Consider the following 24,295-nt stretch of genomic DNA (forward strand, 5'->3'; position numbering starts at 1 on the left):
GTGAAAACTTCTAATTCAGTGTGATGACATAAGTGGAAATGGAAAGACATGTGTATGTGTGTATATATATATATATATATATATATATATATATATATATATATAAAACATAATGAGTTTGACAGAGTGTGTATGTATATTTGGACCTCCAGGTTTAACATAGAAAGGATACTGATGAGCAAATAAATTGGTCATGACAAATTTCTGTGTGCTTTTTCAATATATTTTTTAACAAATACAGGTTGACTACAAATATATGTGTGATGAAATTTCATTGAACTATCTCTCTTAAAAAAAAGAAAATATATATCTACGTTTCCTTAGCAAAAGCATGGAACAAATTTGTTGCACTAATTATGTGTGAGTGAAATAGATTTTAAATGACATTTGTTATCATCATATATATGTAGTATGAGTTTTACAAATAATAATCATGATTAATTCCTTAAACAAATGAAATAATTTCTTTAATATCTAAAAAACACATTCAAAGAATAAAGAAAGGTTTGGACGAGATGCTTATATAATCTGAAAAATAATATAAAAATATTAAATAGAAAACCCATTTTATGAATAAGAAGCATTTATGTCTGCAAGAGAAAGAAAAGTCACAAATAAAAATTGTTTTTCTGGGGCCAGGGACATAGCTCAGGTGATAAAGTGCTTGCCTTGCATGCGCAAAGGACCTGGGTTCCATCCCCAGCACCACACGCACACACGAAAAAATTGTTTTTATGTATAAAAGACAGAATCCGAAAATTGATTCATTTCTAATTAATTCTCTCCTGTTTTGGACATTTTTGAAATGCCATGTGTCACCTTTTTTTGATATCTGGGGAAATAAAGCTATTCTTGTAGGAAAAAGTTAAACTTGAAAATGATATTAAGGATATGGGCCCATGTGAAAAAATTAATGCATTAAAGATGTAGGAAAATTTTAGATTCGATATGATCCAACATGTATTTTTATTTTATTTTTTAATTTCCTGTGGTACTAGCGATTGAACCCAGGGCCTCTCACATGCTATGCTACTACTCTACCGCTGAGCTACACCCCCAGCCCCAACATGTATTTATAAAAACCTATGCATATGAAAAAATAAACATCCACTAAGTGAGCATGTCAGTTGGCAGAATTACATAGTTTATGTAAATGTGTGTAAGAGTACATTACTCAGCAAATATGTATGAAAAGTGTCATTAAAAATGCACATAAAGGGCTGGGGTTGTGACTCGGCGGTAGAACACTTGCCTAGCATATGTGAGGACTGGGTTTGATTGCACCGCATATAAATAAATAAAATAAAGGTCCATCAACAACTAAAAATGAAAATAAATACAATAAAGTAATTGTGTCCATCTACAACTAAAAATCTTTATCAAATGTACGTAAAAAGTCAGGTGTGGTAACCCACTCCTGCAATCCCAGAGACACAGGTAGCTGAGGGCGGAGGATCATAATTTCACCACCAGACTCAGCAACTTGGTGAGAGAGACTTTGTCTCAAAATTAAAAGAAATAAATCAATAAAAAGAACCTTTTGTGGCTCAGTGCGGAAGCACCCCTGGGTTAAATCCCCAGGACAAAAAAAAGTACATAAAATAAAATGTATTTCTACCTGGCAATCAGATGTTGGAAACAACACAAAAATGCAAAATGTAACAGTGAATGCGAATGTCCAATGGTCTGGTCCTAAGATTCACTTGAAACAGAATAATCTTGTTCTAAAATACAGAATTGTAAGTTAGCTGCTGTTGCAATGAGAGGGATATAAATATGGGAAAAATAATTGCAACAATTGTTTGATTTAAAAAATAAACAGAAAGGTACATTTGGTACCCTACGTAGGACATGTCATAAACCAATAGAGCTACGTAGGCTGTAAGAGATGAATCCCAGAAGCTGAGCCAAATACCGGCCTTCTACCAACTGCAAAAGGGGTAGTTATGCCTTCTAGAAAATGGAGGGCCACTCCCTGGGAAGTCACATGAGTAGAGATGGCACCCCCCAGGCCTAGAATTTCCAACATTTTCTTCTCTCCTTTTGTCCTGAAATCCTAAAGTACACACCTTTTGTCCAAGACTCTGCCTTTCAAAAGTGGATACAGCCACATTCTCATAGAAGACAAACAGAACAGGGACAAATAAGGATAACTGCATTCCTTTGCAATGGTAGACAACTGGGAGGGCCAAAGGGCCTATCTTCCCTTAGGCTGCATTTCGTGTGGTTGAGGTATACCAGATAGTCCTCTTAAAGTCCAGGCAAAGAGTGAATTCCCTTTTGTATATTTGGATCAGGGAAGGTTCCCCACATCTTTGATTAGGGAAAATGACATATTTAATCTTTGAATCAAACCATCCTAGTTACTGTTACAAAAAAAACCAGGGAAACCGGGTGCAGTGGTACACTCCTGTAATCCCCGCAGCTCTGGAGGCTGAAGCAGGAGGATGGCAAGTTGAAAGCCAGCCTCAACAATTTAGTGAGGCCCTAAGCAACTTAGTGATACTCTCTCTAAATAAAATATGAAAGAGCTGGAATGTGGCCCAGCGATTAAGCGCCCTTGAGTTCAATACCAGGTATACACACACACACACACACACAATAAAAATTAAAAATGAAGAAGAAAAGGGAAATGGGAAAAGTCTGTCTTTCTCTGCTTATTTCATGTATGATTATCCTAACTTGTGTGCAAATCATGGATTCTGAAAAGTGAATATGTGCAAGTAAAGTCTTCCAACCAAACTATTCACAGTACACATTTGGAGGTAATTTTCTTTCTCCTTTTTAAACAAGAAAGGGCAAATGTAATTATTTCTTCATATATATTAGAGCATTATCCTCAATGTATATTGTAAGGATACGACAACTGAAAGCAAAGCCAGCATTGAATTTATTTTATATTGAAGACTGTTTAATCATTAGCCTTGACTAATTTTCATTTCTATAACATTTGTATTTGACAAGTTATTAACCTATGGGTATATATCAGTTACAATCTTGAGAAAATTTGGGTGATTCACTCTGTGTAAGGATCTCCATATATGCATTTTTTATTTTAAAATTTTTATTTTTTATAAGTACATTATAATTATACATAGAAGTGGGATTCATTATGCCATATTTATACATGCATATAAAATAATGTGATCGATCTCATTCCCAGTAAGTTCTCTTTCCCTTCCCTCCTCCCTTCCCCTGATCCACTTTTCTACTGAGCTCCCTTCTATCATTATTATTATTATTGTTTTAATTAGAGCGTTATGATTATATACATAATCCAGATTCATTGTGGTATATCATACATGGACAAAGCACGATTTTATTCCTTAGTACTTCCTATTCCCCCCCTTCCTCTCTCTCAATCGCTTCTACTTCCGTTGGTCTTGCTTCTATTTTCCTAGGATTCTTTTTTTGGTTTTCTTTTCATTCCTTATTTCTCTCTAACTTCCACATATGACAGCAAACACAGGACCCTTGATTTCTGAGTCTGGTTGACTTCACTTAGCATGATGTTCCGTCCATTTGTTGGCAAATCCGATAATTTCGTTCTTCTCTATAGCTGAGTAAAACTCCATTGTGTATCTATACCATGTTTTCTCATTGACAGTAATTGTTCAAAGGTCATGACATCCAGTGTTCACTTTATACATGTGTGAAGGTTTGAAATATTAAAAAGCAGAGCGTACCCTGGAAATCAGAAACCCAAGTGTACTTCCCAGGTTTTAATATAGTTTTCAGTATTAGATTCCATTTCGCTAAACATTATGCGTAGTTAGTTCTGTTTATGTGTGGAAAGGAAATAGCCGCTTATTTGTTTATTTATTTTTCCTGTACTGGGGATTGAACCCAGGACGTTGTATCACTGGTTTACATCCCAGCCTTTTATGTTTTCATTTTGAGACAGGGTCTCTCTAAGTTGCTGAGGCTGGTCTTGAACTTGTGATCCTCCTGCTTCAACCTCCTGAGTGGCTGGGATTACAGGTGTGTGCCATAGTGTTGGCAAACGTCAATTTTTACAGTGAAGAAAACAAAGTCTTTGGTTAATTTCTAAGATACAAAAACCCAATCATCTGAAGGATAGTTAATGACATGTGAGGTGACCTTGTGATGTAAGTGTGCTAGCAGGAAAAAACTCAAAACCCAGGAAATGAACAACCCATGGGAATTCTCTCTTTCTCTCACACACACTCATGCAGACATTGAACTGGAATGGATTTAGGAGAGAGAGCACGAAGATCAAAATACCAATGCTTGTTGCCGTGGGCTGCTCAGCCTTTTCTCTGGGGTGAGCATATGCCGAGATTATCTCAGGTACGTAGAGTACCCCTAAAAGAGGCAAGTGTTCTGGGTCCCTGATATCTTAAAGTCCCTGGAGGAGACTCTCGTCAGGCCTGTAAGGAGTGTTCATCAGCAGAAGGCTCAGCAGCGAGCAGAGAGAACGGCATTTACTAACATGAATGAACCGTTAGGTCCCCAGCCTCAGGAGTCTCATCTTCCTCCAGGAAAGGCCACAGCTGAATGAGTGACCCATTTCTGTCCCCTTACAGAATCTGAGAAAAGAGTGGGTTCCACTGGTGACTAGGCCTTCACACAGGGCTCTAGATAAAAAGCTGTACTGTCACTGCCTGCTGTCACCTTCTGGGCTCAGGACATACCTCCTGGCTTTCTCCATCTTTGGTCACTCTTGTGTGTGTATCTGCATTCCTACTGATGTACCAGAATTTATTTAATGTGCCACGGTGGCACACACTTGTCCTCAGGACCTCCTTGCTCCCGGCAATGGGACACCAGACTTTTGAGGGCCTTTGGGACTCTGGGAGGCATAGCAGCGCTGTTAGATGTCACCTGGAGTGAGATGCTCCTCACCCTGGCACTCCAGCACGGCTGATGCGGGGGGCTCAAGCCCCAAAGTACAGGAGCACCTTGTGCCACCCTAACTGCTTTCTGGTTCAAGGGGCAGGGACGGGACACAAATGTCCAGGAGCTCCCCATAGGTCCTAGTGGTTTCCTGCGTTCCTGTCCGCCGTGAGAGGAAAGCAAAGCCCTGCCCCAGTCCTGGCCCCTGAAGGTCAGGGACCATCCCGACTTTGAATTTACCACACTTCTAAACCGCTGGATCTTATGGGAATTCACAGCAACAGCTTTGGCTCCTGACAAAGCCTCATCATGATTTCAGTGTGGTTCTAAAAAAGCTAAGTAGCCCTGCCCCAGAAAGAGGCAAAGGTGCTAGCAAACAGGGCTGCCTTGCATTTTACCCAATTCAAAGAAATTCGCTCTTGCCATGTATGATCCACTGAACGCTAGCTATCCTTTCTTTTCAAGAATGCCCTTTCCAGTAGACTATGGCTTGGCGATAATCCTCTTTAGTCGACATCGGATCTGAAGCATCTTCATTTTCGAGTTTTCCAATACAAGCCTCAGTTCTCAGGAATCTGTGCTGGAGAAAAAGAAATTGCTGCGATCTCAAAGCTGGGATAAGCCCACCTGGGGCCGTTTGACCCTGTGGTCCTTGACCTAGCTCGGTTTCCAGGCTTCTGTGGTGTACTCCATTTTCTGGCTCACATAGTAAGCCAAAAGTCACCAAAATGGCATCCTTCTTTTTAAATGTCCTCTTAGGACCTATTTCAGTTGCTTCAACCTGCTGCTCAAGGTAAATACTCATATTTAGTTATTTTCATTTAAGGATCTCAGAGTCAAGCCCCGTGTAGCTTTTTGGGGGTGGAGTGGGGTGATGCTTGGGATTGAAGCCAGAGACACTTTGCCACTGAGCTACATCCCCAGTTCTTTTGACTTTGAGACATGGTCTCACTGAGTTGCTGAGGCTGGCCTCAAATTTGTGATCCTTCTGCCTCAGCCTTCGCAGTCCCTACTGTGTGTGCAACTGTGCCTGGAGTGTTATTATGTGATTTCTTATTTCAATTGGACGACTGCTATCAAATGTGATTTCCTGAAGTAAACTAAGAGTAGTATTCACCCTAGTCAGAATTCCACAGTCTTGATGTAAATGCTGATCACATCTTTCCGCTTTCCCTGCGTTTACCTAAACATCGACACGCTTTAATTTCTATATATGTACATGTTTTACCAAAATTCAGTACTGTAGGAGAAGAGATTGTCTATTCTCTTATCCTTTTTTCCTTTTTTATTTCAGGAGCATTTTGGCATACACTTTAATTATCCAAAGGCATGATTTAAGCTATGAAAATAATTTTTGATTCATAAAAAAGTCACTTTTTTCCAACACAGATTATTTAACTAATATAGAATTCAGAGAGGTGGGCAAAAAGTGCCCTATAATTTTACGATAATCCAGATAATAAGGTATGCTGAAATTTTACTTCTGCTGGCTATCTTTCTTTCTTTCTCTGTATCTGCTCTTTTTCTCCACTTCTTTCTGTCTCCAGTGTGGGCTGCATAGTCCAGCAGTCCTTCTTTGTGGGTCCTGGTTATGTTCTGGCATGGAGGATTCTGGCAGGACTTCAGAAATACGTCAGGATATTTATTTAATTAGATCTACGCATGTAGCTCCATCCTTGGCCAAATAACACTGATTTTAAGAACGTCCAGGAAGAGCCATGGAAATATTTGGTAAATAGCCATAATGAATATTGTAATAGTATTCTATATATCATTAAACCATGTCAGGTTTGTTTTTGGTGGGGGTGCTGAGGATTGAACCCAGGAGCTCTTTAGCACTGAGCTACGTCCTCAGCCCTTTTTTATTTTTTACTTTCAGATGGGGGCTCACTAAATTGCCAAGGCCGACCTTAAACTTGTGATCCTCCTGACTCAGCCTTGACAGTGATTGGGATCACAGACCTACACTACCATGCCCAGCTTAGCATTTTTAACATTTTTTTCTTATTGAAACACTGGAACTTGAATACGATTCCGTACCATACAATTTATGTGCTCTTTTTGACCAAAAATGTCCTTGACTCTATAGGTATCTGGAAAGAAACCGAGCCTTCCTGAGAACCTATGTCTCCTTTGGGGTCCAGCCTCAGTGACTTAGCAAGACTCTGTTTCAAAATGAAAACAAGGCCTGGTGCCATTTCACATGCTTGTAATCCCAGGGGCTCCCAAGGCTGAGGCAGGAGGATCGCAAGTTCAAATCCAGCCTCAGCAACTCATTCAGTCTCTAAGCAATTTAGGGAGACCCTGTCTCAAAATAAAAAATAAAGTCGGACTGGGGATGTGGCTCAGTCCTTCATCCACTCCTGAGTTCAATTCCCAGTACAAAAAAGAAAAAAGAGGATTCAGTCTGCTTTTATGTATTGCTCTTACACCTGGACAGTTTTCATACATTCTCTTATATATATATCTATAATTGTACAGAGCATTTTATTTTATTATTTTCATCCTGGGGATTGAACCCAGGGGCACTTTACCACTGAGCTACATCCCAGTTCCTTTTAATTTTCTGCTTTGAGACAGGGTCTTGCCAAGTTGCTGAGGCTGCCGTCCAACCTGTGGTTCTGCTGCCTCAGCTTCCTGAGTCTCTGGGATAACAGGCTTGCTCCACCACACCTAGCTAGACATGATAATTTAATTTTTTTCATTTATATTCCTAATGATAATTTAAAATTTTTCATTTATACTCCTAATGCTTCCATCCCATTTTTCCTTGTTCATTTCCTGCAGGACTGTATGTAGTAGAATTGTAATTGAGTAGGCTTTTATTTTCATAGCTGAGAAAGACATTCTTTTGCTGTTTCCTCATTGACCACTACATTGAGATGGAGGTTTCCTAGATACCCAAAGTACACTGAGTGTGTCAGTGCCCTAATTGTTCCTTTCCATGTGTCCATGCCCTTGAAGTGTGAATTTTTGCTCCTTCCATCAAAAGCTTGAGTCTGAGCCTGGTGTGGTGGCACATGTAATCCCAGCGACTCGGGAGGCTGAGGCAGGAGGATCATAGGTTGGAAGCCAGCCTCAGGAATTTAGCCAGACCCTGTCTCCAAATAAAAAACGAAAAAAGGACTGGAGATGTAGCTCAGTGGTAGAGTGCTCCCAGGTTCAATCCTGCATACTGAAGAAGAAAAATGTGGAGTCTGTCTATGGTAAGCCAGTTCTCAATGCGGGCCTGGGGAGTCCGCTCTGTGTCCACTGTTTCCTTGCGGACTTGGGACCAGGGTGTGAATACACTCAGGCGAGGCTCCTGGAGGGTGAGATACTTGGGGAGGAGAAACTAGAGGTCTCCACAGTGAATTTACCCCCAACAGGGAAGAGGCAGGACCAGCAGAGCTGCCAGTGTGGCCCAAAGCTAGCTGATGACAGATGCTTGATAATCCACGCAAGGCCTGGAAGACAGCAGCATACTTGGAGATTTGTGATAAGTTCTTGTTTCTAAGCCAAGTTGAAAAGTGCTGTTTCATACAGCATGACAAATGGATAATGATAATCTGATTATGGAAATTCCTGTCTTTTCATGGTTTCATAAGAATTTGCATCACCGATGGTATTGAGTTTTACCAAGTATTTTTCAGTTTTCTGTACCTATTGAGACGACCATATACTTTTCCCTTTTTTTGGAAAATCAGTGAGTGACAATTAATTATTCCTTTTACAAGTTATCCTCCCTTGTGCTCATGAGATGGATACAACTTGGTCAATTTACTTTCTTCTACAAAATTCTGAATTCGATTTACTAATATTTTAGAATTTTTATATCTATATTCATAAGTGGGTGTCTAATTTTATTTGCAGTCACATTCTTTTCTGGGGGCGAGGAGGGTGCCAGGCATTGAACCCAGGGGTGATTAACCACTGAGCCACATCCCAGCCGTTTCTCTTTTTCATTTTGAGAGGGCCTCACTAGGTGCTCAGGCTGGCCTCAAACTTGCAGTCCTCCTGCCTCAGCCTGCCAAGTCACTGGGATCTCAGCAAGTTGCTGGGATCACAGGTATGTGCCACTGTGCCCAGCTTTTGTTTTTCTATTGTTGGGATTGGTTTCTTTCTTCTTCTTCTTCTTCTTCTTCTTCTTCTTTTTTTTCTCCAGCACTGGGGATTGAACCCAGGGGGCTTAACCACTGAGCCCCTTTGATTTTATATTTTGAGACAGGGTCTCACTAAGTTGCTTAGGACCTCACTAACTTGCTGAGGCTGGCTTTGAACTCATCATCCTCCTGCCTCAGCCTCCTGAGTCCCTGGGATTACAGGTGTGGGCCAGGGTGCCCGCCCATGGCTGGCTTTTGTAGTTCCATTCTATGTCTAATTTGGGTACCAAGGCTCAGAGTATGTTAGAGAATGATTTAGTTCTATTTCCCCTCTAAAACATTTAAAGATTGGAATGATCTTTTGCTTCAAAGATCATGGGATAAATCAGTAACCATGTAGTATATAGGCGCTTGCTTTGGGGCAGAATTACAGCATAAGTAATTTTTAATTGTTGTAGTTCCTTTTAGGCTTTTTTCTGTCTTGTGCTCTTTGCCATCTGTAAGGAAATGCCAGAATGCCAGACAAGCTTGTGCTCTACTTATTTCTCTAAGCTCATGGATTTTATTACCTTTTTTATTTTAGTTGTAGATGGACACAATACCTTTATTTATTGATTTTTATAGGTTGCTGAGACTCAAACCCAGTACCTTACACGTGCTAGCCAAGTGCTCCACCACTGAGCCACATGACCCCCACCTCAGAGACTTTTTAACCTGGAGATTTCTTTCTCTTGCAAATTCTTTGATATATGAAAGGAGAATATTTCATCTTTTATATTTCGTTTTCAGTAGAGGAAGATGAAGAATTATTCCAATGTTAAAGCCAACCATAAGCAAAAATGAATTAGATCTGAAACACTTACCAGTTTAAATATGTTTTTAATATCTGTTAAGTAATATTTGTCATTTGTTTCAATGAAATAGTCCATGTTTTCTGAAAAAGTTCCAAGCAATAACAGCATTACTTTACAAATGAGAAGAAATAGAAACTAAAATGAAATAGAAATTTTAAAAATCAGGGTCATAGAACTCATAACAGGAGAAAGTGGCTCCATTCCAATGTCAAAAGGTGAATTATGGGACAAACTCTGAACAAATTTGATCGGGATTTATATGTATTTGGAAAACATCCTGTTCAGGGCTGGGTTGTGGGGGTTGTGGCTCAGTGGTAGAGCGCTTGCCTCTCACTTGTGAGACCCAGGGTTCCATCCTCAGCACCACATAAAAATGAGTGGTTAAGTGCTCTTGGGGTCAACCCCCTAGACCCCAAAATAAGCACATGAATAGAGCTGGGATATAGACCTCAGGTAGAACACTCCCTTAGTCCCTGGGAGCCTCCCTGTGAATCCCTACAATCTACTTTACCTTCTCCCTGGCACCCCCTCCCAAATGCAACAATTGAGTTTTCAAATGTGTCCTTTTTATTTTTTTCCGGTGTGTGTGTGTGTGTGTGTGTGTGTGTGTGTGTGTGTGTGTTGTGCTGTCCTGGAACTCAGGGCTTTGCACGCCAGATCTCCTGTTTATAACACATGCCCACCAAGAGTCAGAGGGGAAGACAGAGAATGTTAGGTGATGTGGGGCTGAATGCCAGGAAGCCACAGCGCCTGGAGTCTTTCTCAGCTGAGTTTTCCCTTGGTTCTTCGAAAGGCGTGAGTAGAATTACAGCCTGGAGCTGAAGGCTGCTTCCAGTCCTCAAACCATGAGTCCACTTGTCCTGAACCCCTGTGTTCCCCTGTTGACAAGGCCTTTGCCAAGTCCAAAGGGTCTCTTCTTCTCGGCACAAGCTGATTTTCTGGCCCCGAGTCAAAGAGCACTCCTGAGTTCACTAAAGAGCAGGGCTTTGTGGCCCACTTCGCACATCCCAGCAATGTGAGAGGCCAAGGCAGGAGGATTGCAAACTTGAGGCCAGCCTCAGCAACGAGTGAGACCTTGAGCAATTGATGAAGCCCCTGTCTCAAAATAATAAGTTAACAGGCTGTGTCTGTGTGGGTGGTACTGGGATTGATTCCTGGTGGTTAGGCATCCCTGCGTTCAATCCTTGGTCCAAAAATTAAAATCAATAACTAAAAAGGCCTATGTGGAACATTCGGTTGAAGAAAAAAAAAACAAAAAACATAGAGACCTGTTTAGTAATGAGACAATACTGTAAGCCATGTGATAAAATATGATTTATAAGGAAAAATTATACAAAAAAAAATTTGAAGACAGATACCCCATGAAGTCATGGTCAGTAGTAGAAGCCTATTTCATGCCATAGAAAAATGTTTTCATATTGAATGAGAAAAAGATAGAAATGGATGCAAAAGTAAGTATGAGTATCAGGCCGGCCTCTGACTTCACATGAGAAACTATGGCCTCCCATTGGGTTCATAAGGCTACAAACACAAGGAATCCCTAAGGCCTCCTTGTCTTGGAGCACAGGTAGGTGGCAGATCCCTTGCATTGGCAAGTTGTTTCCTAGAGAAGGTCTCCTCCAGCTTCCCTGCTACCTCAGTTGTCTCTTCTCATCAAAGGACTTTTTCCTCCCCAGGAGGGAATTTGATGTTCCTGGATCTCCAGAGCCTGTACCACTGAGTCAAGGAAGTGACACCTGAATGGACAAGACCTGTGGAAGAGTAAGTTCCACCAGCACCCCAGTCCTGATGACAGAAGAGCAGATTCAGGGCCCAGTGTGGTATCTGCTAAAACTATAAGTATTCCCATATTGGAGACCCATAGAGGACTGTGGCCTCAAGGTCCAGGACAATGTGAACCACATGCAAAATGCTGCCTCAATATTGAAAAACTTTGAAAGATTTCAAATTCCAACTCCAAACTCCAAAATAAAAAGGCCCTGCACAGCTTGTTCCATCCTAGAGGGCAGAAGAGAAGGCAGCCATGTTTCCTTGAGCTTTAGTCTCTGGTTGGCGTTTTTTCAGACGGGAAGGGCGGGAGGAGAGCGCTCAAGACCAGGGCTGGTGGCCATGTCTGCAGCTCTACTGCCATCGTGAGGACACAGTTTCCAGTCACCCAGCGCCATGAAAATCTCCTTCCCAGGAGGCCTAGCGGTTGGGAAGACCTGGCCAGCAGGGAGTGGCAAGAGGCTTGGGCTTCCTTCTGGGCCTCCTTGCCTTCTCCTAGGGCCCCGAGGGACCCCTGGACACTGGCACTGTGGCGCCACATAGAACCTGCAGTGCGAGGGGCCCAGGGTGGAATGGCAGTGGCCAGGAGATCCTCCCACAGGAAGTCCTGGGGCTGGGCCTGAGTGCTAGGCTGTGCAGACTGGACCTGAGGGGACTCTTAAAAGGATAATGCAGGCACTGTGCATACTAACTTCTTGTTCAGGGTCCTTGGAGCAAGAGATAGCAATCCCTTAGGTGATGTCACCATGCTGTTGTGCTCAAATCCCTTCTGCCACCAGGGACAACCACAAGGACAGGTCAGTTGTAGGTGGCGTAGGGCAGCATCAGGTGCATGTACAGTGGATCACAACGGGCCCAATTGTCTGGAGGCCAGGAGGGCCTGAAGAGAAGGGCAGAGAAGAATTGGACCTTCTTCCAGGGCAGCCAATGTGCAAGGAGGACGGACACTCAACCCTACCCTTAGAACCTGTGCAAAAATTCACCTGAAATGCATCGGTTTTTATGGTCAAAGCAAAACTTTTGAAATTTTAGGGGAAAATATAGGCATGAGTCTTCCTGTCCTTGGATGTGGCAGTGGTTTCTTGCAGAAATGAGAAGACTCAGTGGATGGTGGGGAGACCATCTCTTTTTTCCTCAAGGGATGGGATCACCAACATGAAGAGGCAGCGAGCAGAGTAAGAGAAAATAGATGGAATGATCTGGAATCATTCTCACACCCAGAATGTTTTGCAGAAGTTGGATCTATGACTTGTGAATTGTGCTGCCTTCAAGATGGGTACCTGTGTATGATCACAGCATGCTGATGTTATCATTCCATTGGATAAATTTGAAAAATGGTGTATCTGGCTGGAATGGTGGTCCCCACCCCTGATTTGGAGAAACCTATATACTGATCTCCACTGTGTGTGCGCTCCTATTCCATCCCACCAAGTGTGTACAAGCGTTCCTTGCCCCAATATTCACCTGGTTAGAGACGTTTTTGTGGCGGGATGGTCCTTGCTGGGATATTCCTGCCGTATGTTTCAAGCATTCAAAACTAGATATTGATGTGAATCTATGTCAGTGGTGTAAGGTCATGCCGCAGACTGTGTGAAATGTCACATGCTCACCTTTTTCTATGGATAGAAGTACATGTGCTATGTGTGGGTACATCCATTCTTGTGCATATGCAATTTTGTTGTTGTTGTTGTTGCAAGGGATTAACACAGGAGCTGTTAACCACTCAGCCATAACCCGTGTTTCACATTTTTTTCTTTTTTTTTTTTTTTTTGAGGCAGGGTTTGCTGAGTTGCTGAGTCTGGCTTCGAACGTGTGATCCTCTTGCCTCAGCCTCCCTATTGCCTGGCATTGCAGGCATGCACCACACTGCCCACCTTGCAACTTTTTAAAGTTGTATATTTGCGTGCTGATGGTCAGTAGTACAAGGATTGCGATGCAATCTGACTTGGGGGCCAGGGATTTATATCTTTAGTTTTATATATTTGTAAATGAACAGAGACTTTAATGAAAGTCTGAAGCTGCATGTGGATGGAGGTCCTATCCTGGTCAAGGTTCTCTGGGGGCATTCATGTTAGTGACCAAATTGTGGAGATGTGGCCTTTTGCTATCTTGCCTTGTTGTATTGAATGTAGGAATTTTTAAAAACTCAATGTTTCTCTAGTATGTACTTAGACTTTAATACAATATAGAGAGAGGATGTATTGCATTATGCATTATATATCAATCTATGCATAGATGTAACTGGTGAAAGATTTTATGTGAAAAAACTGTTAATAAACACAAAATGCTTTGTAAAGATCAGCCCAATACATGAGACCTTTCTGAATGGTTTAAAAGTTCCTGACACCCAAGTCTTGCAAATGTTTCATGACATTACCAAACCCTGCCTGTAATCAGAAGTGAAATTAGGGTGTGTAAACAGAATGCATGACTCCATGGAATTGAAATGCAAAGGGATGGTAGCATCTCACTGTCTGCATAGATGTTTGTATGGATGTGTTGAAACAATGGACTTGGATAAGTCAATGATGGTGTGCGTCTTACATGATGTTTTATGATAGTGATTTTCTCTCAATCAAAACATGGCTATTTTCTGAATCGCTTGCAAGCTTCAAATTCCAGTGAACAAGGAAAACAGATACCACGGATCCCTAGTGAAAACCAGGAATACACAAAGTGGGAAAGCCATGGGAAAGAGTCACAGGCCACTATATGATATGGATAAACGCTGGTGAAGCCAGGATAGAACATGTGTCACCTGTGCTCTAAGAATTTACAGTCAGTCCCATGCAGGTGTCACTCATGGTGGGATTGTAGAGCTGCATTCAGTGGTGAGCCCTCTGGACCCTCCTGTGAGAGCTGCACCTCACACAGGCCTCCCAGGGGGCCCAGCCTGCCTAGAGCCTGGGTCTGAATAGGGAGGAGTCCTCCAGGGGACCTGGGAAGGATGGGAGCCAGGGTGACAACCAAGTGCCTCATGCCTGCATTCCCACTTCCCCAGCCCTTGCTGTAAACATTTCATCTCCTTCCCAGGCAAGGATACCTGAGGTTTGTCTCCAAGAGCCCACGACAATCAGATGCCATGAGGAATCGCTGCAGAAAGAAGGTTGAGTGGAGAGCAGAAATGGGAAGACTCGATCACGTGGAAACTGAGTTCTGGAAGGGAGAAGATGCCAACGGGGTGAGTGGCTAAGGACTTAAGTTTGTCCTTTTGAACTGTCTTTTTTTCTCTCTCTTGTTTGTGTTATTGCCACAGAACCCAGGACTTGGCACATTAGATCTCACATTGATATCAAATGGAAAGGAAAAGACAAATTGTAGGAGTGGATCACATATTCTCAAATTGAGCAAAATGTCAGGTAGCCATGGTTTCCGAGGTATTCCTGTCGTCTGCAATCCTCCCCACCACCCATAGGATGGGCACAGGCAGAGCACCTGGAGGCAAGGCCAGTTCTGTTTGTTGGGGCAATACTGCCATCCTGACACGGTTTCTTAAAATTCAGAGCCCAGAGCTCTTCCTGCACTAAAGCCCCTGCAGGTGAAGAAGGCTGGGCCTGTGGAGGTCCAACCGGGCCAGCTTCAAGCTGGGCCTCACAACCTCTTTGTGTCACCCAGGCAGAGGCAAAGCACAAATGCAGAGTCTTGGTGTTGATCCTGGGTGGTGATGGACACCAGGAATGAGCACACAGGTGCCACCAGAAGAGACCTATCTCTCAACACTTGTAGGAGGGATCCAAGTGCCAAAGCACCATGCCATCAAGAAAGGGAATGCTTGCTATTTCTCCAAGGGGAAGAACACAAGGCTGATACCCTAAAGAGTCTGTATTAGCCTTTTTTCTCTATTTTTTTTTTTTTTGTATTTGAGATACCCCAGAGGGTGTTTATTTTACTGAACTGTAAACTTCTCATTTTGATATTAAAGAATAAATAAATGACCCATTACCAGATTAACCCTTTGCATATTAAACACACATTTGTGTAGCATCATGTCTACAGTTTGAAGAACAGGGCATGAGGGAAACCATACAGGTCACCTCCACTTGTCGCCTGACACCACAAAATAGATGGGGCCCAAAGGAATGGACAAGTGGCTCAGAGTTCGTGACACAAACTGGTGGTTTTGGGCTCAGTAAGTGCAAGGAAGGGCAGTTCTCTGTCGTGGATGAGCCACAGAAAGCCTCATAGTCCTGCAGCTCAGGAATAGGCAGGAGCCTTCGGCAAGCTGCTCAGTGGGAGCTGGGCCTCCACAGCTGATTACAGGGGAAATGCCCACTGAGGGAGTCAGGAGAGCAACACGCTCCCTCTCTGAGAGACCCAGGCTGCAGGGATCTTCACCATTCCAGGGCGTGCAGGAAGCCCAGGATTCTGGTCTCCACAAGTAGCACCCTGCCATGCACAGCTGGTCACCCTCTCTGCTGGGGTGCTTGGGGTACACGCAGTGATAGAGCGGTCCGCGGTCCCAGAGGTCCAGTGGAATTTCACCCTGAAGAACAGGGCACTGGCCTGCAATACTGCAGGGCCAGATCAGCTCGCAGGTGTCATGGAGCAGAGAGTGAGGGAGCCCAGTGTCTGAGCAGCCAGCCACCAGGTCACAGCTGAGGAGGAGCCAACCCAGCACCGGGGCTGGGGGCAAGGCCTAAGCAAGGGCCCCAAGGGCCCGCGTGACAACGCAGAATGGAGGCGGTCATGGAGGAGGCAGCAAGGGTTTTGCCCTGTCGGGCCAGTGCCTCGCCATGGGGCACTTTGGTGGCCCAGGTTGCTCGCTACCTCTACCCCACAGGAGTCCACCAGGCCATGGAGGCCCCAGGCTGGCTATGCCGGGTTCTGAACAGGTGGACCACGGAACACACCTCAGTCCACGCGGTGGCCAGGCCCTGCTCCGCATGCAGATCTTGCAGCGCGCCCTTGGCGGCAGCAGGAACCCCGGAAGTCAAGTCCTGGCCCCGCTTCCCCTTCGGCCAAAAAAGGTGCCGCCAGCCGCCACTTCAGGGAACTCGGCTCCTCCTGCCGCTGGGCACCCTGAGCCAAGGCGACCTCCAGCCCTCAGCCCCTGAGTGGGTCCCTTGGCTCCTGTGCACCCAGCGCATTTCCTAGGCCCCGCCCCACGACTTCCGGTGACCAGTCTCCTGCTGCAGCCGGTCCTCTCGGGGCCCCTGGCTCTCCAGGGTCTCTGCTGAGAGCGCGCCAGGGCCCGGGTCTCCCTCAGGGCCCGGGGAGAAGGCCAGAGGCCCAGATCGCTGCCCAAGCCTCTCCCAACTCCTCCACAAAGCCACATCGTGCCCGCAGCTGGGCCGCCTGGGAAGGAGGCTGTAATGGCGCAGGGCCCCTTGAAACTGGGGCCTCACGATGGCGGTAGTGCTCCAGCTATGGCCACCAGCCCTGCTCCTGCGCGCTCCTCTCCCGCCCTGGCGGTCTGAAAAAACGCCACCTGGAGAGAAAGGCACCAGGAAACCTGGCTACCTTGTGCTTTGCCCAGTTCCATGGAGACAAACTAGCTCTCAGTACTGCTTTTCCTTCCAACTCTGCTTTTATTGAAAAATGCTTATGTATTCTGTGATTCTCAGACATGGTTTGCCCACGTTGACCAGGACTTGGGGACAGTTGTGTTGTCTGTGCAGCGGCCTCCAGCTTCTTTATCCTTCAGTTTTTCATCTGAGCTCACAGGGAGGCCCCAGTGGAATGCCTTCCTCCACTGGGCCTCTGCTCTCTCTGATTTCATGTTAGGTTGGGCCCTGCTCCTTGCATTATTCTGTTTCACTCACTCAGTGTTCCTCCCTCAGTGGTTGTGAGTGCTAACACCAGCTGAGAGAAATGACAACGTTCAACCTCTTTTACTCCATTTTTGAAACATCATCAGCTTGGAAACAAAGGTGTAAATACATAAGTCTTCTGGAGAGGCAATATGCACGTGGTGACATGTCTTCCCTAGGTGCTGTCACCATAGCAAAATGTTGCTTGAATCTGTAAAGACTAGACTTTTCTTGGACCCAGGACACTGGGAAGTCCAAGAGCTTGGCATCTGCTGAGCCTTTGATGAGGGTCTTCCTGCTGAATATGAGGGAAACCATCCCAAGGAGAGACAGAAGAGGCTTCTTGGAGACCACTGGCTTTTACAGCCAGGTCATTCCCGAGAAAAATCTTTAAAACCGTGAGTGGACTGATCTGTGACTGCATGAAGGCAGAGTCCTCATGAGACAATCATCTCCTAGTTGTCCTTCAGTTCCCAGTGACATACAATTTTGGGAAGTATTTTTGGAATACAGGATCTCCAGGGTGCAGCCACTGAAACCATACCATGGGGAAACTCATACTTTCCACAGAAGCACTAGGGGTGTCTCCTTTTCTGAAGTGATGTTCATGAGGGTTTATTTTCAGATTTCCCCTTTACACTTCATGCTGAGAATGTTGATGTACAAGACTGGGTGTTCATGATATTCCCATCCATCTTATCTTCTCAGTTGTGGTTTTGGGGGGCGCAACGTAAGAACAGACCAATCACCACTGAGAAGTCCAAATTTGAGAGTCTATAGAGCTGGCCAGCTGACTGTCTCACACCTTGCCCAAAATGGCTATTGGGACAATAGACCTGAGCATAGGGTTGCACGGTTTTTATACCATATCAGTATTTCAATCATAAATGACTCTTGCTGTGATTCAACACTGCAAACTAACATCGTGAGATCCAAAACCATAAGCAGAATGGGAAGTGGGTCTAAAAGACCTTAGTTAGGTACCAGGTAAGAATGGTTACTTACATCTAGACACTCCTTCTCTGACAGGGTACATTGTCCAAGAGAAATAGGATCCAAAAAGAGAACAATTTTACATTGTATAAGAATTGCCATTTTGTGTTGCCAAGCCTGCTGTGCTAATCACCTGTTGACGGGTACAGAGGATCTCCAGGGCACAGCCACTCAAACCATACCACGGAGAAACTCTTACAATTTCCACAGAAGCAATAGTCATGTCTCCTTTTCTGAAGCGATGTTCATGAGGATTTATCTTCAGGTTTCCCCTATTCACCTGATGCTGAGTATGTCGATATACAGGACTGTGGGGTGTTCCCACAGGAGAAGCATTTCCTCCCTGACATGGAATCTCAGCATCAAATGAAGTCTGTTTGTTCATTGTCCATATAGCTGCACCATAACATTCCCACCTTTTTCTGGAAACAATCAAATGCTTGATTTATCTTATAAATTAGGTAAGAGATTGTAATGGCCATGCCATTAATTTGACCAACGAAATATGTTGTCTTACCATCTTGGGCCTTATAACATAGTTTAAGGAAGAGTAAAAACCATGATTTATGATTAGCATTTTATTAGTCTTTTTGTTAGAGGGTGGTTGGGGTCTCTGAGGGCTGTCCATTTTTCTGTTGTCTTCACTCATATGTGATGAATCCATGTTGCGAATAAGGTCCTTTTCACTCCAGAGGGGAATTAATCCATCTTTCTGGGACCATTTGACCTAGACGTAGTCTCCTGGCTGGAATGGGTATTGGAAACCAATGGTCTCTTGGGACTGGTTCTCTCCTAAGTTGAACCTGTTGGATAGACTTAGCCACAGGTTAGAGTAGGAACAGGTTATCGTGGTAAGGGTGGAGGAAAGGGCTCTGGAACACTAACATTTTAATCTCTCCGAGGTGGTTTCCAACATTCTGGACCCATATCAGCCTCCATTTTGTGTTTGGTCCTGATCACCTATCTATACTGAGTGTAATTTTATGTCCCTTCTAATTTTAGTGACTTGTTACTGCTGTAGGGAAAAGGGGGATGACAGCTCTTGCTGCTTCTAGCTGAGAGAGGTGACATGTGGTGGGACAAGCAGTTTGGAGTCTCCTTTTAGAAATCGGGTCCATCAAGGAGTAAAAGTCTGGTTCAGGAGGTGGAAGAGCTGAGAAGTTCTCCCCATAACAAGGCCTAACATAGTCTAACAAGGCTGTGGCAGGAAAGTCCTTTATTTGTAATCCTTAACATTGTAGGAGGTATCAGAAAGGTAAACACAGCATTTAGTTGAGTTACCTAATGTCATCTGATTTTTAAAAATATCTTCTTATTGGCATGACCTCTGTGTTCAGTAGAGATCCCTTTATCTTTGTTACTTAGGGCGAGAGAATCATACCAGCAAACATTGATTAAAGCTTCCTGTGTGGGAAGTTAGGAAGATCTGTTGGCCTTAAACTCAGGAAAACTTATGACTCTAGCAGTTTCGCTTGATCGTTATCAGGCATTTTTCTCAAGTCTTACTTATTTTGGGGGGCTAACCCAAGTGTACATCTCAAGTTATATTAAAATAACTTTTGTTTTGTTTTTAACATATCCAGGAATGGCTGTGTTTGGGGTTTACCTGTTTTTTCTAGGGTTTAAGATCAAGCTACTCAAATTGACCTCTTTCCTATGTGTTGTTAAAGAGTCAGCTGAGTTCCCTTGCGGGTTACTCTTGGGGACCTTGTGAGCCCCCTCTTATCTTTGCTAGTGCCATCTGTGCTAGGGTGGGTCAAGGTCTTGCTGACCATGTGGCTTTCTTGGAGGCATCAGGGATCTCTCCCCTTTCCAGTGACCCTCCTCTTTTGCAGGATGTGCCCTGTTGGCTTTCTTTTTGGGTCCCAGTAATTTCCCTGATTGGGAGGTCATGTGAACCAGAAGTGTAAAGCTCTTCCCTTTGTTCCCTAGGTTTAAGCTAACTCAGAGGGCGCGAGGCAACTATTGGTTTTCTTGGCACTTGGATCTTAATTTTAGTCTGGGTCCTAAACATCCAGCAAACCAGTCTTATCAGTCTTAAAGAAAGAGTATTGGGATTTAACTTTATTGCTTATAACTTTATAGTTATTTTTATACTTTTATTTATGATCTGTTTATACATGACCACCTAATATGCTTTTCGAAAGCACTAACAGATAGTAGTTAAAATATACCATTTACCCCTGTTTGAGATCACAGTGATCTTTACAATATAAATCAATCTTTTGAATACAACTTTAAATGTGTTGAAGTTACAGCCATTTCATCATGTAGCCTTTAAATAGACCAGGCTCTTACTATCTTTTTAAAAAGTACCTTTCAATTTTTATAACCCAGTGTAAAAGATACTGTTACCAAAACCTTTAGTTTGGAGAACAGCAGCTTGATAAAATGTTCCTTTAAACCTTTCACATTAAAGACTTGTGTACCTGGGAGATATGAACATATTTAGTGTACAAAGAAGAAAAATAGCATCACAATTACATTGATGTTCTAGATTAAGCAAGTTTAGGTTTTAAAGAAAATTTAGACTTTGTAATATAATACAATATGCTAAAATAACAGTTGCTCTTTAACCAGAAGTTTGTACAAACCCCAACTTTTAAGACTAGTTGCTCTAGAGAATAAAACGTAACAGACACAATATTGAGTAAATTAATATTTTAAGAAATATTTGTCATTTTAGGATATAGACTGAACCAATATATGACCTTAGGGAAAAACTTGGAATAGTTTTTACTGCTGTTTAATTGTATATACACACAGACCTTTTAAAATTTACCCTTAATTTACACTTTTTTATTCTGTCATTTATTTCTAATTTCAATCCATTATGATCTGATCTCTATCTTCTTGTGTTTGTTAACATTAGCTTTATGGCATGGAATATGGTCTATTTTAGAGAAGGATCCATGTGCTGCTGAGAAGAAAGTGTATTCACTCTTTGTTGGATGGTATATTCTATATATGTCCATTAAGTCTAAATTATTGATTGCGTTATTGAGATCTTTGGTTTCTTTGTTCAATTTTTGTTTTGAAGATCTGTCCAGTGGTGAGAGAGGTGTTTTAAAATCACCTAGTACTATTGTGTTGTGGTCTATTTGATTTCTGGAATTGAGAAGGATTTGTTTGACATACATAGATGAGCCAATGTTTGGGGCATAGATATTTGATTGTTATGCCTTGCTGATTTATGGTTCCCTTAAGCAGTATGAAATGTCCTTCTTTATCCCTTCTGACTAACTTTGGCCTGAAGTCCACATTATCTGACATGAGGATGGATACTCCAGCTTTTTTGCTGAGTCCGTGTGTATGGTATGTTTTTTCCCATCCTTTCACCAAAATTTTATGCATAAAACACATATAGACATCTACCCCATAAATTCACAGTCAGTAGTAGAAGCATATATCATGCCATAGGAAAATGTTCTCATGTTTATGAGGAGAGAAAGATAGAAATGGATGCAAAAGTAAGTATGAGTATCAGGCCGGCCTCTGACTTCACATGAGAAACTATGGCCTCCCATTGGGTTCATAAGGCTACAAACACAAGGAATCCTGGATGCCTGCTTTTACTGGAACACAGCCAGGTGGCAGACCCCTTGCATTGCTGAGTTGTTTCCTAGAGAAGGTCTCCTCCAGCTTCCCTGCTACCTCAGTTGTCTCTTCTCATCCAAGGACTTTATCCTCCCAGGAGAGAACCTGATGTTCCAGGAACTCCAGAGCCTGTACCACTGAGTCAAGGAAGTGACAACTAAACGGACAAGATCCTGTGGAAGAGTAAGTTCCACCAGCACCCCAGTCCTGATGACAGAAGAGCAGATTCAGGGCCCAGTGTGGTATCTGCTAAAACTATAAGTATTCCCATACTGGAGACCCATGGAGGACTGTGGCCTCAAGGTCGAGGACAGTGTGAACCACATGCAAAATGCTGCCTCAAAATTGAAAAACTTTGAAAGATTTCAAATTCCAACTCCAAACTCCAAAATAAAAAGGCGCCTACAAAACTGGTTCCATCCCAGAGGGCAGAAGAGAAGGCAGCCATGTTTCCTTGAGCCTTTGTCTCTGGTGGCGTTTTTTCAGACAGGAAGGGCGGGAGAAGAGTGCTCAGGACCAGTGCTGGTGGCCATGTCTGCAGCTCTACTGCCATCGTGAGGACACAGTTTCCAGTCACCCAGCGCCATGAAAGCCTCCTTCCCAGGAGGCCTAGCGGTTGGGAAGACCTGGGCAGCAGGGAGTGGCAAGAGGCTTGGACTCCCATTGGGTCTCCTTGCCTTTTCCTAGGGCCCTCAGGGGCCCTGGACACTGGTGCTGTGACGGAGTATAGAGCCTGCAGAGCTAGGGGCCCGGAGTGGAATGGCGGCGGCCAGGAGATCCTCCCACAGGAAGTCCTGGGGCTGGGCCTGAGTGCTAGGCTGTGCAGACTGGACCTGAGGGGACTCTTAAAAGGATAATGCAGGCACTGTGCATACTAACTTCTTGTTCAGGTCCTTGGAGCAAGAGATAGCAATCCCCTAGGTGACGTCACCATGCTGTTGTGCTCAAATCCCTTCTACCACCAGGGACAACCACAAGGACAGGTCAGTTCTAGGTGGCATAGGGCAGCATCAGCTGTGTGTCCAGTGGGTCACAGGTGGGCCCAATTGTCTGGAGTCCAGGAGGGCCTGAGGAGAAGGCCAGAGAATAATCGGGCCTTCTTCCAGGGCAGTCGATGTGCAAGGAGGATGGACGCTCAACCCTATACCTGGAGAGCTGTTATACGGTGGAACCTGTGCAAATATTCACCTAAATCCATCGGTGTTTTTATTGTCAAAGCCAATCCTATCAAAATTTAGGTGAAAATATAGGAATGATTCTTCCTGTCCTTGGATCTGGCAGTGGTTTCTTGCAGAAATGAGAGAAGACAGAATGGATGGTGAGTGGCCATCTCTTTTTTTCCTCAAGGGATGGGATCACCAACATGAAGAGGCAGCGAGCAGAGTGAGAGAAAATAGCTCAATGATCTGGAATCGTTCTCACCCAGAATGTTGTGCAGAAGCTGGATCCATAACTTGTGAATTGTGCTGCCTTCAAGATGAGTATTCGTGCATCACCATGGCATGCTGACCTTATTTTTCTTTGGATAAATTTGCAAAATGGTGTATCTGCTGGAATGGTGGTCCCCACCCCTGTTTTGGAGAAAGCTGCATACTGATCTCCACTGTGTGTGTGCTCCTATTCCATCCCACCAAGTGTGTACAAGTGTTCCTTGCCCAATATTCGCCTGGTTAGAGACGTTTTTGTGGCCTTGCTGGGATATTCCTGCCATATGTTCCAATCATTCTAAACTAGATATTCTTGTGGATCTATGTCAGTCATGTAAGTTGATGCCGCAGACTTTGTGAAATGTCACATGCTTACCTTTTTCTATGGATAAACATACGTGTGCTTTGTGTGGGTACATCCATTCTTCTGCACATGCAAGTGTTTTTTTTTTTTTTTTTTTTTTTTCTGTTCAGGGGTTGAACAAAGGAGATCTTAAACAATGAGCAATAATCCCTGTCCCAATTTTTTTTTTTTTTTGAGACATGTTTCACTGAGTTCCTTAAGCCCTTACTTAATTGCTACGGCTTCTTTCAACATGTGATCTTCCTACCTCAGCCTCGCTATTGGCTGGCATTATAGGCATACACGACCCCACCCAACTTCCAACTTTTTTAACTTGTATATTTGCATGCTGATGGTCAGTATTACAATTGTGATGCACTCTGATTTTGGGAGCAAGGGATTTATATATTGATTTATTTATGTGTAAATAAACAGAGGCTTTAATGAAAACCTAAAGCCCTATGTGAATGGAGGGATGCTCCTGGTGAACGTTCTCGGGGGGGAGGCATTCATGTTGGTGACCGAATTGTAGAGATATAGACTTTTACTATCTTATCTTGTTCTGTTCAATGTAGAAAGTTTAGAAAACTGAATGTTGCTCTAGTATATACTTAGACGTTAATAC

At 43.5% G+C, this 24,295-nt stretch overlaps 1 long non-coding RNA gene across 5 annotated transcripts in view; it reads left to right on the forward strand.

Moving 5' to 3' along the window:
• The first annotated feature begins 6,472 nt into the window (after window positions 1-6,472).
• The window catches only part of LOC124972077 (uncharacterized), a 42,038-nt gene continuing 24,215 nt past the window's right edge, over window positions 6,473-24,295 (forward strand). For all 5 annotated transcript variants that reach the window (XR_007106430.1, XR_007106427.1, XR_007106428.1 and 2 more), the window contains exons 1-3: window positions 6,473-6,588; window positions 11,470-11,554; window positions 14,594-14,741. This is a non-coding gene — a long non-coding RNA (uncharacterized LOC124972077). The remainder of the gene's footprint in view (window positions 6,589-11,469; window positions 11,555-14,593; window positions 14,742-24,295) is intronic.

This window comes from Sciurus carolinensis, chromosome X (assembly GCF_902686445.1).
Source record: "Sciurus carolinensis chromosome X, mSciCar1.2, whole genome shotgun sequence".
Taxonomy (NCBI): domain Eukaryota; kingdom Metazoa; phylum Chordata; class Mammalia; order Rodentia; family Sciuridae; genus Sciurus; species Sciurus carolinensis.